Source organism: Puma concolor, chromosome A3 (assembly GCF_028749965.1).
Source record: "Puma concolor isolate L17-30 chromosome A3, mPumCon1.1.hap2, whole genome shotgun sequence".
NCBI lineage: Eukaryota > Metazoa > Chordata > Mammalia > Carnivora > Felidae > Puma > Puma concolor.
In genome coordinates, this window is record NC_141669.1 from 129,313,202 (window position 1) to 129,327,911 (window position 14,710).

At 42.3% G+C, this 14,710-nt stretch overlaps 1 protein-coding gene across 1 annotated transcript in view; it reads right to left on the reverse strand.

Moving 5' to 3' along the window:
• Window positions 1-14,710, reverse strand: part of B4GALT5 (beta-1,4-galactosyltransferase 5) — a 73,988-nt gene that overhangs the window by 17,706 nt on the left and 41,572 nt on the right. The gene's annotated exons all lie outside the window — the stretch shown is intronic.

Below are 14,710 nucleotides of genomic sequence, written 5' to 3' on the forward strand. Positions count from 1 at the left end.
ATGTTCCTAAGACACCAACATTCCTTGGGTAGCTGAGTAGGACTAAGGGGGCATTTCTGTCAATATTCAGCAGCTTGAGGAAAAAAACCCAAACACATAAATTACAAAAATTACATTCCACCAGGTCTTCAAACAGCCAATCGGTATTCTACGCTGTGATGATCACAAAACCTTCAATTTAAAGAAGATCTCATCTCGCTTTAAGTTCACCTTCTCAACGCTCACTGGCTATGAAAGGAAACCACTGACCGCTCTGCCTACTGCAAACACTTAGGTCCAGGTCTGGTCTTGGCAACCTTCTGAAAGTGGTGTACTAAGGTCCAGCTACTTTTCTCTGGGGGGATTTGGAGAGAAACAGAAGACAGTGAAAGACTGCCAGCAGCCTGACTACGCACCCACCCCAGCCCCGAAGTCCAAAGCAAATGGGAAACAAGCAGGCTGCTTGGTCCGCGTGCAAAGGAAACGCACTCCCTTCGTATTATACACGAGTACTGAGCTACGGTGCGGCACGCCCGAGACACGTATGTCAATGACCCTCAATAAGACCAAACCAAAGCAGAAAACATAATCGTGACACACGATCATTCGCATTGACTGTCCAATCATCGTCATCTCTGGGGAGTGAGCTCCACTTGTGTTTTCTGCAAGTGTCTCTGAGATGTCAAACTGGGGAGTCACAATTACGCGCGAGCACAGCGCCGGCATTCCCTGTGCAATCTCAACTACCAAGTCATCCGTTTCCAAGAAATGGTAAGGTTTCAAGACACACATTTGCAAATCTGAACTCCGGCCTGAGCTGGAGACCCTCTGAACACGTGGCTGCCCTCCCACCAAGCCCCAGGCAGGTCCCCTACGTCTGGGCCACTCGGCCAGCCTCGATGCACGTGGCCTCGGGCTGTCCTGGCTCTCAAACTAGACGTGTTTTGTTGACACTGCTTCACCATTATCATCTCAGTGTCCTGCACACGATGGGCTGTAAATAAGGGCTAAATGGATGAAGCGGAGAAGTCAATTTATTGTATTTCAGGCTACTGTGTTCGCTGCTTGCACTGGTGACGGGTGGGGATGGGGACGGACCATCGGGCACAGCTCTCCATGAAAAACCCCAGGTGGCCCGTGTTAAACAGGGACATAAAACACTGCAAAAGATTTCAATGATCCCGAAGGTATATCCGGAGCCAGAAAATAATAAACAAATTAAAAATAAAGTCGATGTTCAGAATGCTTTCGGGAGAAATTAGGTAGTTTCAATGTAGACCTTGCACCGACAGGAAGACAACCACACGTTAACTTCTGGCGTCAGCAGAGAGGGGATCAGAGTGTTTATTCTCTATAGTCAGAGGAGTTACGGCAAAAGAAGCCTTCAAATCCTTTAAAAAGTGTGATTCCGTGAAGCCTCTGAAAGCAAGAGTCACATCCCACTTTCTTTTTACAGCAGGTAGACAGCACAATGCCCAGTCACAGGAGGTAGGCAGTCCAGAAATATCCCTAAACAGAAGATGTAAAGTCCATCCAGTAATAAATTTCTAATGTAGTTTCATGGTATCTTTTATTATTATAATATGTACATTATACATATTATATATAACTGCCCTGAAATCTTCCTTCCATCCCCAACATAGTACTAAACCAGCTGTCTTCAATAACATAGAAACAAATATTAATTAAACTTTGTGTGTAAAGCTGTTAGTTCGTGGGCACTGCAAAAAATCACTGCTTTCCTCTCCCTAAATTCCACAATCTTCTCGGTGCCTGTTATCTCCTACACTGCAAAGGACACTGTTCTTGGCCCCTCTTTTAAATTCTCTCCCTTTTTTTGTTCTGGAATCCCAAGGGCAGGATTCCTCTGGGGCAGTTCTCAAACTTTTCCCTGCCCACCACCTTGCAGAGCTACTTGGAGCCTGAGTGGGGCCCATGAATTTGCACTTGTAGCAACCTCACAGGCGATACCAGTGTGGGGGTCTGAGGACATTTCCAGAACCAGGGCTCTAGGGAAGTGCAGCTACATAATAAATAGTTAAGTTGCGTTCACTGAGCACTTCATTACATAATTCTTTATCTCATTTAATCCTCATAATTATCCTAAGAGGCAAGTAAGAACTATTCAACTTACAGTCAGTTTCTAGACTTCAGGTTCTCTATGCAGCTTCACCAAGGTCAGCTGAGCCACGGACCCGCACAGGTGCACCCATGCTCAGAGGACTGAGCTTTAGGACTTTGCTCTAGCCAACACCTCTCCCTCAAAGATTTCAGGTACCCACGTGGCTTACACGATTGCTGTTAAGGAGCTAGCTTTCCAGTCTTTATCTCCTACACAAAGCTGCCAGATGGATCTTTCTTAATTACAGATTTATCCACACTGCTCCTGCTCAAAAGCCTTCCATCCGGGGGCTTCGGCGCTCCTGACTACCATGCAAATCTCATTAATCCTTCAATTCCCAGTTACACACTTCTTTAGTCCTCCTCGAATTTCTGTGGTACTGTTACAGATTATCAAAAATCTGCCCTTTGTTTATATTTCGTCTTAGTTTCCTAACAACTGTCTCATGTGTTGGTCTTCCCATTCAAATAACAAATTTACTCAAACCACCTACTAAGGCTTTTTCTAATTATCTACAGGAATTAGCACAATGCTGGGGGAAAAAAAAAAAAAACAAGACCGAGGAGATACATTTTGCCAAACAAAAGAAAATAAACACGAATTCACAGACTCAAGATTGGATGAGATTTTGAAAAACACTCCTCAATCAATGAAACCAGAAGCTGGTTCTTTGAAAGAATTAACAAAATTGATAAACCACTAGCCAGTTTGATCAAAAAGAAAAAGGAAAGGACCCAAATAAATAAAATCAAGAATGACAGAGGAGAGATCACAACCAACACAGCAGAAATAAAACAATAACAAGAGAATATTATGAGCAATTATATGCCAATAAAATGGGCAATCTGGAAGAAATGGACAAATTCCTAGAAACATATACACTACCAAAACTGAAACAGGAAGAAATAGAAAATTTGAACAGACCCATAACCAGTAAAGAAATTGAATTAGTAATCAAAAATCTCCCAAAAAACAAGAGTCCAGGGCCAGAGGTTTTCCAAGGGAATTCTACCAAACATTTAAGGAAGAGTTAACACCTATTCTCTTGAAGCTGTTCTAAAAAATAGAAATGGAAGGAAAACTTCCAAACTCTTTCTATGAAGCCAGCATTACCTTGATTCCAAAACCAGACAAGAGACCCCACTAAAAAGGAGAACTATAGACCAATTTCCCTAATGAACATGGATGCAGTAATCTTCAACAAGATAATAGCCAACCGGATCCAATACATTAAAAAAATTATTCACCACGACCAAGTGGGATTTATAACTGGGATGCAAAGCTGGTTCAATATCCACAAAACAATTAACGTGATTCATCACATCAATAAAAGAAAGGACAAGAACCATACGATCCTCTCAATAGATGCAAAGAAAGCATTTGACAAAATACAGCATCCTTGCTTGATAAAAACCCTCAAGAAAGTAAGGATAGAAGGAGCATACCTTGAGATCATAAAAGCCATATACGAAAGACCCAACACTAATATCATCCTCAATGGGGAAAAACTGAGAGCTTTCCCCCTAAGGTCAGGAACAAGACAGGGATGTCCACTCTCGCCACTGTTATTCAACATAGTATTGGAAGTCTTAGCCTCAGCAATCAGACAATACAAAGAAATAAAAGGCATCCAAATCTACCAGGAGGAGGTCAACCTTTCACTCTTCGCAGATGACATGATACTCTATATGGAAAACCCAAAAATTCCACCAAAAAATTGCTAGAACTGACTTATGAATTCAGCAAAGTGGCAGTATATAAAATCAGTGCATAGAAATCGGTTGCATTCCTATACACCAACAATGAAACAACAGAAAGAGAAATCAAGGAATCGATCCCATTTATAATTGCACCAAAAACCATAAAATACCTAGGAATAAATCTAACCAAAGAGGTGAAAAATCTATACACTGAGAACTATACACTGAGAAAGCTTATGAAAGAAATTGAAGAAGACACAAAAAATGGAAAAAGATTCCATTCTCCTGGAGAGGAAGAACAAATATTGTTAAAATGTCCATGCTACCCAAGCAATCTACATATTCAATGCAATCCCTATCAAAGTAACACCAGCATTCCTCACAAAGCTAGAACAAATAATCCTAAAATTTGTATGGAACCAGAAAAGACCCCTAAAAGCCAAAGCAATCTTGAAAAAGAAAACCAAAGCAGGAGGCATCACAATCCCAGACTTCAAGCTACACTACAAAGCTATAATCATCAAGACAGTATGCTACTGGCATAAGAACAGACTCTCAGATCAATGGAACCGAACAGAGAACCCAGAAATGGACCCACAAACGTACGGCCAACTAATCTTTGACAAAGCAGAAAGAGTATCCAATGGAATAAAGACAGTCTCTTCAGCAAGTGGTGCTGGGAAAACTGGACAGCGACATGCAGAAGAATGAACCTGGACCACATTCTTACACCATACACAAAAATAAACTCAAAATGGATGAAAGACCTCAATGTAAGACAGGAAGCCATCAAAATCCTCGAGGAGAAGAAAGCTGGCAAAAACCTCTTTGATCTTGCCCACAGCAACTTCTTAACTCAACACATCTCTGGAGGCAAGGGAAACAAAAGCCAAAATGAACTATTTCTGCACAGTGAAGGAAACCATCAGCAAAACTAAAAGATAATCGACAGAATGGGAGAAGATATTTGCAAACAACATATCAGATAAAGGGTTAGGATCCAAAATCTATAAAGAACTTATCAAACTCAACACCCAAAAAACAAGTCATCTAGTGAAGAAATGGGCAAAAGACATGAATAGAAGCTTCTCCAAAGACATCCAGATGGCCAACCGACACATGAAAAAATGCTCAACATCACTCATCATCAGGGAAATACAAATCAAAACCACGAGATACCACCTGACACCTGTCAGAATGGCTAACATGAACAACTCAGGCAACAACAGATGTTGGCGAGGATGCAGAGAAAGAGGATCTCTTTTGCAGTGTTGGTGGGAATGCACACTGGTGCAGCCGCTCTGGAAAACAGTCTGGAGGTTCCTCAAAAAATTGAAAATGGAACTACCTACAACTCAGCAATTGCACTACTAGGTATTTATCCAAGGGATACAGGTGTGCTGTTTTGAAGGGGCACGTGCACCCCCATGTTTACAGCAGCACTATCAACAATAGCCAAAGTATGGAAAGAGCCCAAATGTCCATCGATGGATGAATGTATAAAGAAGATGTGGTATATATATATACAATGGAGTATTACTCGGCAATTAAAAAGAATGAAATCTTGCCATTTGCAACTACATGGATGGAACTAGAGGGTATTATGCGAAATTAGTCAGAGAAAGACAAATATCATAGGACTTCACTCATTTGAGGACTTTAAGAGACAAAACAGATGAACACAAGGGAAGGGAAGCAAAAATAATCTAAAAACAGGGAGGGGGACAAAACATAGGAGACTCTTAAATATGGAGAGCAAAGAGAGGGTTACTGGAGTGGTTGTGGGAGGAAGGATGGGCTAATGGGGTAGGGGGCATTAGGGTATCTACTCCTGAAATCATTGTTGCACTATATGCTAACTAATTTGGAGGTAAATTTAAAAAATAAAATTATAAAAAAAAAAAAGAAAAACACTCTTCAAGACCACTTAATACTTCCACACCAACCCAAAAACTGTGCCTTCCAAGAAGACTGAATCAGTATGTAAAACAGAGCCATCTTCAAAGAAAATCCTGCTTTGAGTTGGGTCCAAAATGTTTCCGAATCACTTTTACCCACTGGTAAAATTCACATCTTCATGAAGTAGATATCATCCTGATTTTTTATTTTAGATAAGGAAGTCAAGTAGTCCAGAAGTCATTTACCCAAGGTCATACAATCAGTGAAGTAAAAAACAGAGACAGGTGAGGTTAGGTATTCTGTAACATTTTGATAAGCTTTTGGGAAAACAGTCCTTCCCAATAATATGGCCTTGATCAACAGTGGCTGAATCACAACTAAAAACAAAACGAAACAAACAAACAAAAAACAAATGAATTTATTTATTAGTATTGTTTTTTTAACCTGATTTAAACTGGCATTCTGTTGTTGAGTCCTCCATTGTGTTAACAAGTATCTACTGAGCGCCTGCTTTCCTGGGTGCTTTTGACAGGCGGTACTAGGTCACTGGGGGCCAAGCATGAGTAAGACAACACAGAGTAAGGTACAGACACAATTAAACAATTATAATGCAGTGTGATAAATGTCAAAATAACATTTACTACAAATTCAGGCATACTGTTAACTTTTTTACACTTTCACAAGAAACCCTAATTATCATCCAGCCCCAGTATCTAGGTTAAGGGATCTCTTATGACCATAAAGCAGTTGAGAAAAATGAGCCCCATTCGGGTGCACACAATTGGAAATTTCCATCCCCATGCCAGTGTAAGCAGCCTTGGGCCATGGCTTTAACTAGAGCGTTTCCGGAAGCAAAGCACTGGGTCTCCTAAACCGGAAGACATACTCTCTCCTCTCCATTAGAATTCCGATCAGCCTCCACATCCTTATGAATCAGGTAAATGATTTTCACTTGAACACACACATTAATAAGTGACTGTGACTCATAAAAATTCCTTACAAGATCTGAAATTCCAGATTAGGAGCAAAATAATTTAAGGAAAAGACAAAATAACAGAATTCTACACATTTAGAGAGTTCATAATTTTTTTAGGCTAAACATGTGTGTCCTTAATGTTGGTTACATCTGGCTTGGTAAGCTAGAAGTAGAAAAAGCAAGCCATTCTTTTCCTGACCGCTCTTGGAGACCTGTGTCTTACCCCCAATACCCAAACACCCCAACACACACACACACACACACACACGTGCACACCCACAGCCCAATCTGCCTTCCCAGCTTTATTTTCCTACTTGACACACTACACATTTTCTTCTTTGTCTTGTCTAGGCTACTTCCCTCACTAGAACGTGAGCTCCCTGAGGGCAGGGAGCTATGCCCCTGGTTAGCTAGAACAACGTGTCTCGAACAAGGAAGGTGCACAACAAATAATGTAAATAAGTGAATAAATGAGGACAACAAACAGAGGAATCTTCTGAATGAGGCTGTGCCCAAGGAGGTACACATACGGGATTCTCAGCCCTTCTCTTATATTAGCCCTTACTCCTTTATGAGAGAAACCCAAAATGTTCCCCAAACTAACCTGTTCCTAGGAAAAGTTCCGCAATTCCTTTTCACCAACTGAGCAGAGCTGCCAAATTGATTAGTTCTTCCCCCCAAAAATGTTCTCTGGGACTCTCCTTCCTCATGAAGTTGGGTATTTTTTTCGTGCTCCTAATATAACGCACGAGTTAATCAAAACCTTATACGTTATTTGTAATAGAAAAACATTGGGAAGAACCTAAATGTGCATCCAAAAAAGACTGGTTGAATACATGACCATACACCTACGTGGATGGAGTACTAGGAGGCCATAAAGAAGAGTGAGGAACCATTAAAAATAGCCCCAAACTGGAAAGAACCCACAGGTCTATCTGCAGTAGAACAGATTAAAAATCTGTAGCTCATCTGAATCAGAATCTATACAGCAACCAGAATGAACTACAATTATGTGCGACCACACAGATGGGTCTCTCATACGTCACGTGGAGCAGAGAAACCAAAGAACGTACATATCATTCCATGCACGTGAAGTACAAAGTCAAAAACAGGCACGACTAGTCTACTGAGTAAGAAGTCAGGAGAACAGGTATCCTTGGAGTGGGCAGTGTGGTTGGAAGGGGGCTTCTGGTAACTTTTTAATTTCTTGACCTGGGTACTGTTTACATACTGTGTTCATTTTGTGAAACTTTATCAAGCTGTTCACTTATATTGCTTCACTTATTTGTGGATTTCATTAAATGTACCGCCCCCCCCCCCAAAAAAAAAGAATGAAGACAATCCGTGAACTGAATTTCAGGATATCCTGTTAAATAAAAAAAAAAAAAAAAAAAAAAAAAGCAAAGAGAAGTAACAGCATACACATGTGCACATGTGTGATTGTTTCTGATTGTTTAAGTAATAAGGTAAAACTTATACACTTAACCTTTTTATAGAAAGAAACACATGAAAGGGAAGCCATTATACACCTATCATGTGCCAAGAACTGCCCTCCACTCTGCAGATAAACAGATCACCATAAATAAGATACAGTCCTTGTCACTGTCTGCAATGCAGGACCCAGGCAAGGAAACCTGTAACTAGTCCCGTTTCCAAGGGACAGGAGAGCAGCCACTAAATCCCTCTGTGAGGGCAGGGTCAGGAAAACAGTCTCAAGAAGAGGAGAGTCTGGAAGAGCACTGCATACGTCTAGGCCAGGAAGAGGCCCATGAGGACGAACGGGCACCAGGGGAGAAACATGTTTGAGGATCAAAGAGCAGCTCAGTATGGCTGGAATGAAGGGTGTGTATGGCAAAACGTGCGAGGAGGCCAGAAAAACAAAGGGGGTGAGATCACAAAGGGCTTTATGTGCTATATTTAGGGGCTTGACATTGAAGAAATGGTCTAGGGTCAGATTTCGGGTGGGCCAACTGGCAGGTATAAATCCAAACATATAAATTAGCCCTTACTCACTCATGGCTCCAGAAAAAGGACTCGTATTTTTAGTATCTACAACCTAAGTTCCTTAATCAAAGGAAGGAAATTCTTTGGATGAACTGACTAGGGCTCTGTGTGCAGAATCCCACTTGGTTATTAAAAGCTGGGTGTCCAGGAGCACCTGGGTGGCTCAGTCAGTTGAGCGTCCAACTTTGGCTCCGGTCATGATCTCACGGTTCGTGGGTTCGTCGGGCTCTGTACTGACAGCTCGGAGCCTGGAGCCTGGAGCCTGTTTCGGATCCTGTGTCTCCCTCTCTCTCTGACCCTCCTTTGCACGCACGCTCTCTCTCTCTCTCTTTCTCTCTCAAAAATAAACATTGAAAAAACTAAAAAAAGTTGGGTGTCTAAATCTTACCAAAGGCCATATTTTTGCTCTACGTGAAGCAGCGGGGGGAATGTCCTGTCTGCCAAAATCTGGGAAGCCAGCAGATGGAGTGAAGATGTCAGGATGGAAAGCTGGGGACTGCTAACACTAACCACAGCCAGGGAGAGCTGGCGCGGGGGGCGGGCACCTGACAGGCAAAGGTGCCACTTCCCACTGGAGCAGGCTGTCGGACCACGTGTTCTTTCCCTGGATTTACTCACACCGGGCATCTCTGCTCTGACCACCCTACAGACCACACAAATGTGTGACTTATAACAGTGTCAAGGACATTCCAGGAAAACACGGTGACAAATCTATGAACAGATTATACCCCACTAACCCCAATAGGGTTATACCCCATTCAGATGCCCACGCTCTCAATATAAAACGAAGGCCGGGGATGGGGCGCCTGGGTGGCGCAGTCGGTTGAGCGTCCGACTTCAGCCAGGTCACGATCTCGCGGTCCGGGAGTTCGAGCCCCGCATCGGGCTCTGGGCTGATGGCTCAGAGCCTGGAGCCTGTTTCTGATTCTGTGTCTCCCTCTCTCTCTGCTCCTCCCCCGTTCATGCTCTGTCTCTCTCTGTCCCAAAAATAAATAAACGTTGAAAAAAAAAAAAAAAAAAAATTTAAAAAAAAAAAAAAAAAAAACGAAGGCCGGGGAAAGAGAACAGAAGCAGAAAAGGAATTAAAGACAGGAAAACAGGAAGGTTGCTCACTTCCTTTCCCTTCCCCCGTATGTAAGCAACACACACAAGATAACAGTGAAAATTAAGGGGAAACAAAGAACAGAGAGGTGTCATAGGAAGTTTGGACTTTGAGTTTTGCCAGAGTATCCGCAAAACCTGCGCCACCTTTTTGGACCAATATTTTCTGAGAAAAACCAGAACCTGAAAAATAACTGATCTCTACCACCAAAAACAGAGATTACCAGGGTTCACTGCTCCGCACAGAGGAGTTCTGTAAAAGAATGCATTCACTTATTCTCCTTTTTTAAAAATGTTTTTAATGTTTACTTATTTTTGAGAGAGACAGAGCGTGAGTGGGGGAGGGCAGAGAGAGAGGGAGACAGAATCCAAGGCAGGCTCCGGGCTCTGAGCTGTCAGCACAGAGCCTGAGGTGGGACTTGAACTCACGAACTGTGAGATCATGACCTGAGCCGAAGTCAGACACTTAACCAACTGAGCCACCCAGGCGCCCCCGCTTATTCTGGTTATAATATCCATATAATACACACCACACACACACACACACACACACACACACACACACAAGCCCTTGCAAAGAGATGGATTCCTAGGAAAAGTCAAGCATTTGTTGAGCCCGTGTGCCAGCACTTTCCTGGATACCTGTGTCTGTCATCTCATTTCCACCTCACACTAAACCAAGGTCGGTTACTACCCTCATTTTATAGACTGAAGGGGACTCAGGCTGGGAAAAGTAACTCAACTGTGTGCAGCCAAGATTTCTCTGTCGCCAGAGTCCAAGCTTTTAACAAATACTATGTTCCATTTTCTCCAGTTCTCAAATGCCTAGAAATCTCTTGAATGCACACTTACTGTTCCCACGCTTTGCTTACAGATTCCTTTCATCTGGATCCGTAGGGTCAATATCTTACACCTGATTGGCTCCCAATATTACACTTCAGTAGTGGGTGTCCGTGTTCATGATATGGTGTGGTACGTCCCTAAAATTTTATTAAGTTTTATAAGAATGTACTAAGTTTCAGGCTCTAATGTGAATCCTGAATCTTTGCGTTTCAGATCTACTTAAATACTGAAGGCTTATAGTAGACATTGAGAGATAGAAAGATCCAAGGTGGCTAAGTACACTGTGGCACATATCTAAGAAAGAAAATATAAACTTTTTTTTTAAGATGCAAGGAATTTCTTGAAAATAAATTTAGTCTTTGGCACATCTGTTCTACTGCTCCAGAGCAACTGTGTGGCAATTTTCACACAAAAAGTATTTAAAGAAAACTGGGTGTTATGGGAGGGGAGCATTAAGAGAGTTAGGAATCCCCAAAATTATGGAGGAAAAATTTCAGTCCACAAATCTTTTGCTTTCCTAGTTCTTCCCATGTGAGGCAGAAAAACCACCAAGTCAATCATAAGTTCCGTTTTTCACCCTCCCTGGTTATTATTCCCAGCAATTAAAAAAAAGAGCAAAAAAAAAAACCCAAGTGGTAAAAATTAACAACTATGAAATACTCTGTTAACGTTTCCACTGACCTGCTAGTGTATTAGCTGTTAAATTATTAAACTGTACATGAGATTAGAAATGAAAATGCTGCCTAAACAGATATTAACTAGCCAAGCTGCCTAAGGCAATCACTTAAGCTTCAGCTTTGTTCCCCCCAAATTCCTAATAGCACGATTACCAACCTTCAGAAGTACAGACCCACAAGAGGGGCTCAGCAAACACGGAAGCCCCAGTCCTGCACTGTGTAACCTGCACAGAACCCTGGATCAGAGAAAACTGTAAATTACCTATCTGGCACTGTTCCCATCGAATGCCTGCATCTACCCTGGCTCTGCCTTGGGAGTTAAGTTGCAGAGAAGGTGGAGATGTCACTGGGGGGGGGGGGGGGGGGGGGGGCGGGGACCCGACAGAGCAACACCGCTGTCAGCAGCTGACTCCAGCCAGACAAAGGCTCCGCCCACCTCTTGGGCCTAACCTCCCGGATGATCAGGCAGAAGTCCACCTCCTGCTGAGGCTGCCACCTCTCCTGTCTGAATGTGCTCTGGTGACACTAAGCTTTAATGACCCTTTTCCCAGTGTTTCCTGATATCATTCCACCCCCAGGATTAGAACGGTCTTGGCTCTTTCCCAAGTGATACATAAACTCTTATCCATGACCCCATACGTGTGAGCATGGCTCTTCCAGCAGGCTGTGGGTATGTTATTCTTCCCACCCCCTCCCATCTATAATGTCTGACAAACAGTAGACACTCCACTATTTATTAAATTGATGAATTACAGCTTGGCACAGAGCATGCTGTTATGGCCATTTGGTGGAGGTGACCTGTTTTCTAAAGCTAGATGTACACTGTTTTTTTTGCAGCCACACTAGAAAGATTCGGCCAGAAAAGGGCACAGCGAAACTTATCCTTGACTAACTTTGCTGGTTTAAGTGTAAATTGGTATAACCCTTTGGAAAAACTATTTGCAGACTCAACGAAGAGCCATAAAAATGCTCCCATCCTCTGCTCTAGCAATTTCAAGCAAACTATTCCAAACCAGAGGGCATTCTACACGCAGAGTCTTTTATTGAATTATTTCTCCAAGCAAAACTTAGAGAACAACTCAAAAGCAACAATAAAATAACAGATACATTAATTGTGATACGTACTCTTGGCAGAACCTATAACTTTACAAGTACAAACTATGAAACCTTATACGCAGAACAAATGTAGAACACCTAACATAGACTATCACCCTTAACATGAAACAAAGTTCTGTTATATCAGGTAATTACTGCTGAGGAACAAGCACATGCATGAGGCAAAAGATTAAAAGCAAGTTTACTAACAGGCTTAGGTGTAAACAGTATATGTGATTTGATTTTTTTCCTTCTTCTATTTTTACAACTTTTCTCTACAACGTGTGTGTGTGTGTGTGTGTGTGTGTGTGTAATATGGGGGGGAAAAATCAAGGATTCCTCCAGCCAGAGTGAATTTATCTGACAAGAGACATTAATAAACAAAATATACACAATTTCATTCTTTAGTTGTCAGGCTGGCGGGAGCGGTGGGGGGGGAGGGGGTGAGTGGAGAAGCAAGCATACAAAGTATGTAGCTGTCATAATTGAATTACCCCCATATCAACATTCTGTTCTAGAAAGGTTGTTAATCACGGCTGTTCAAGTGCTCCCGACCTTGAAGCCCAGAAGAACTTCTTAGAACCAGAAATGTCTGCAGAAACCAAGAATTTACATACTGACAAGGAGTTCTACCTTTCTGTCTTTGGGGAGTAGAGCATATGTGTACCACACAAATAACAGATATGACGGGAAAGGTTAGAAACCCCTCATAAATATCTTCCTTCTAACGGAAAAGCTGGAGGGGAAGTTCCTGAACTGGGGGGTCCCGGTTTGAGTCCTGTCCCTGGTGGCTCTGTGCTTTCTGGACCTTGGCTGTCCCATCTGTATCATGTTCATATTGAACTGTATGAGGTTTTCTCAATCTCTTTCCAACCAGGCCACGACCCCCATCACTGATACACAGGAGAAATGCAGATACAATTATACTAAATGCATTCAAAATACAGAATTATATAATACTGAAAAATTCTGATTCTTCTCCCTTCCCTTGGGACCTTGAGAATCATCGAACTGCTAAGTCTCCTTACCCTTCAAATCTCACGATGGTTAAGTGTGTTGTTTTCTTTCTTCACTTTGGAAAAACTGGCCCACATACACTTCAGACTTACATTTTCTGCCTTCTCTCCTCTTCCTTCCCAGAGCTGGTTAGGGTTTGACTGTCCTACACTGTTGGCTTTCATTTCCAGAACATTGTGCTTCAGCCCCCTTCATGGTAAAGCTGGAGAGGGTGCTCGACTGGATGGGAAAGCACATTCCCAGGGCCACCTCCTTCCCCATACACACGGGTCAGGAAATTATACTGGAGCTATCTACAATGAACAAGGTCATAAAAGGGCTTCTAATTCTCTCTCTCTCTCTCTCTCTCTCTCCCTCTCTCTCTTCTCCCTCTCTTACCATGCTGAAAAATTATATTTTAGTTGTGATTTATAAGAACGCAATTCTAGAGCAAAGAGTTGAATTTCTTCACCTCTGAAATGCTGTCTGCCTACACCTAAGTTTCCTCTATCCTTTTGCAAATAAGAAACTGGACAAATAGATGTGTTCAAGGATGTTTATCTCAGTATTATCTATAAAAACAAAACCACAAACCTACCTAAATGTGCAACAAAAGGGACTGGGGACAAAAATTATGGCCAAGTCAACGCCATGGAAAACTGAGCAATCATTATTTCACCTAAACAATCATACCGTGGGACAGTGTATGCAGGATACCACATTTGTATTAAAGAAAAAGAAACACAGGAAAATACATGCATAAAACAGTGTTACAATTTCCGCATCAAATGTTCACAGTGTCATCTCTGCTCAGTAGAATTATGGGTCATCAGCACTTCCTTTCTCTGTCACCATGCAGCATTCCCATGGCTGTCAGAAAAACCCTCATATAACAAAGAAGTTCTCTGCTCCAACAGGGAAAGTTCTTGCAGCAACCAAATCTGTTTGACTGCAAATTTCAAGTTCTCCAGAGTTATTGCTACAGCAAATACTCAGCACCCAGGAAGAGACAAGCGGGGAATCAGAAAAGACGGTTTATTTCACACCTGTGCCAGCCGAGTGGTGTCACCTCCAAAGACTGAGCCCGAACCTCGGCACTGGCCTTCTCCTATAGCTGGGATGGTAGGGGGTTGAGAGAGAAAAGAATAAGGGGAGGGGGCACTTATCAGTGGTGCTATGCAGGTGGGTGGTACAGGCAGGAGGCAAGCAAGATTACAGAAGCCAAAAGCATGCAAGGGAGTATCCGCCGTGGACATCTGGCTGGCCCCTTTTACCTTGTTTTTACTAGCTTTTCTTCTCATTAGGAAGAATGTCTTTT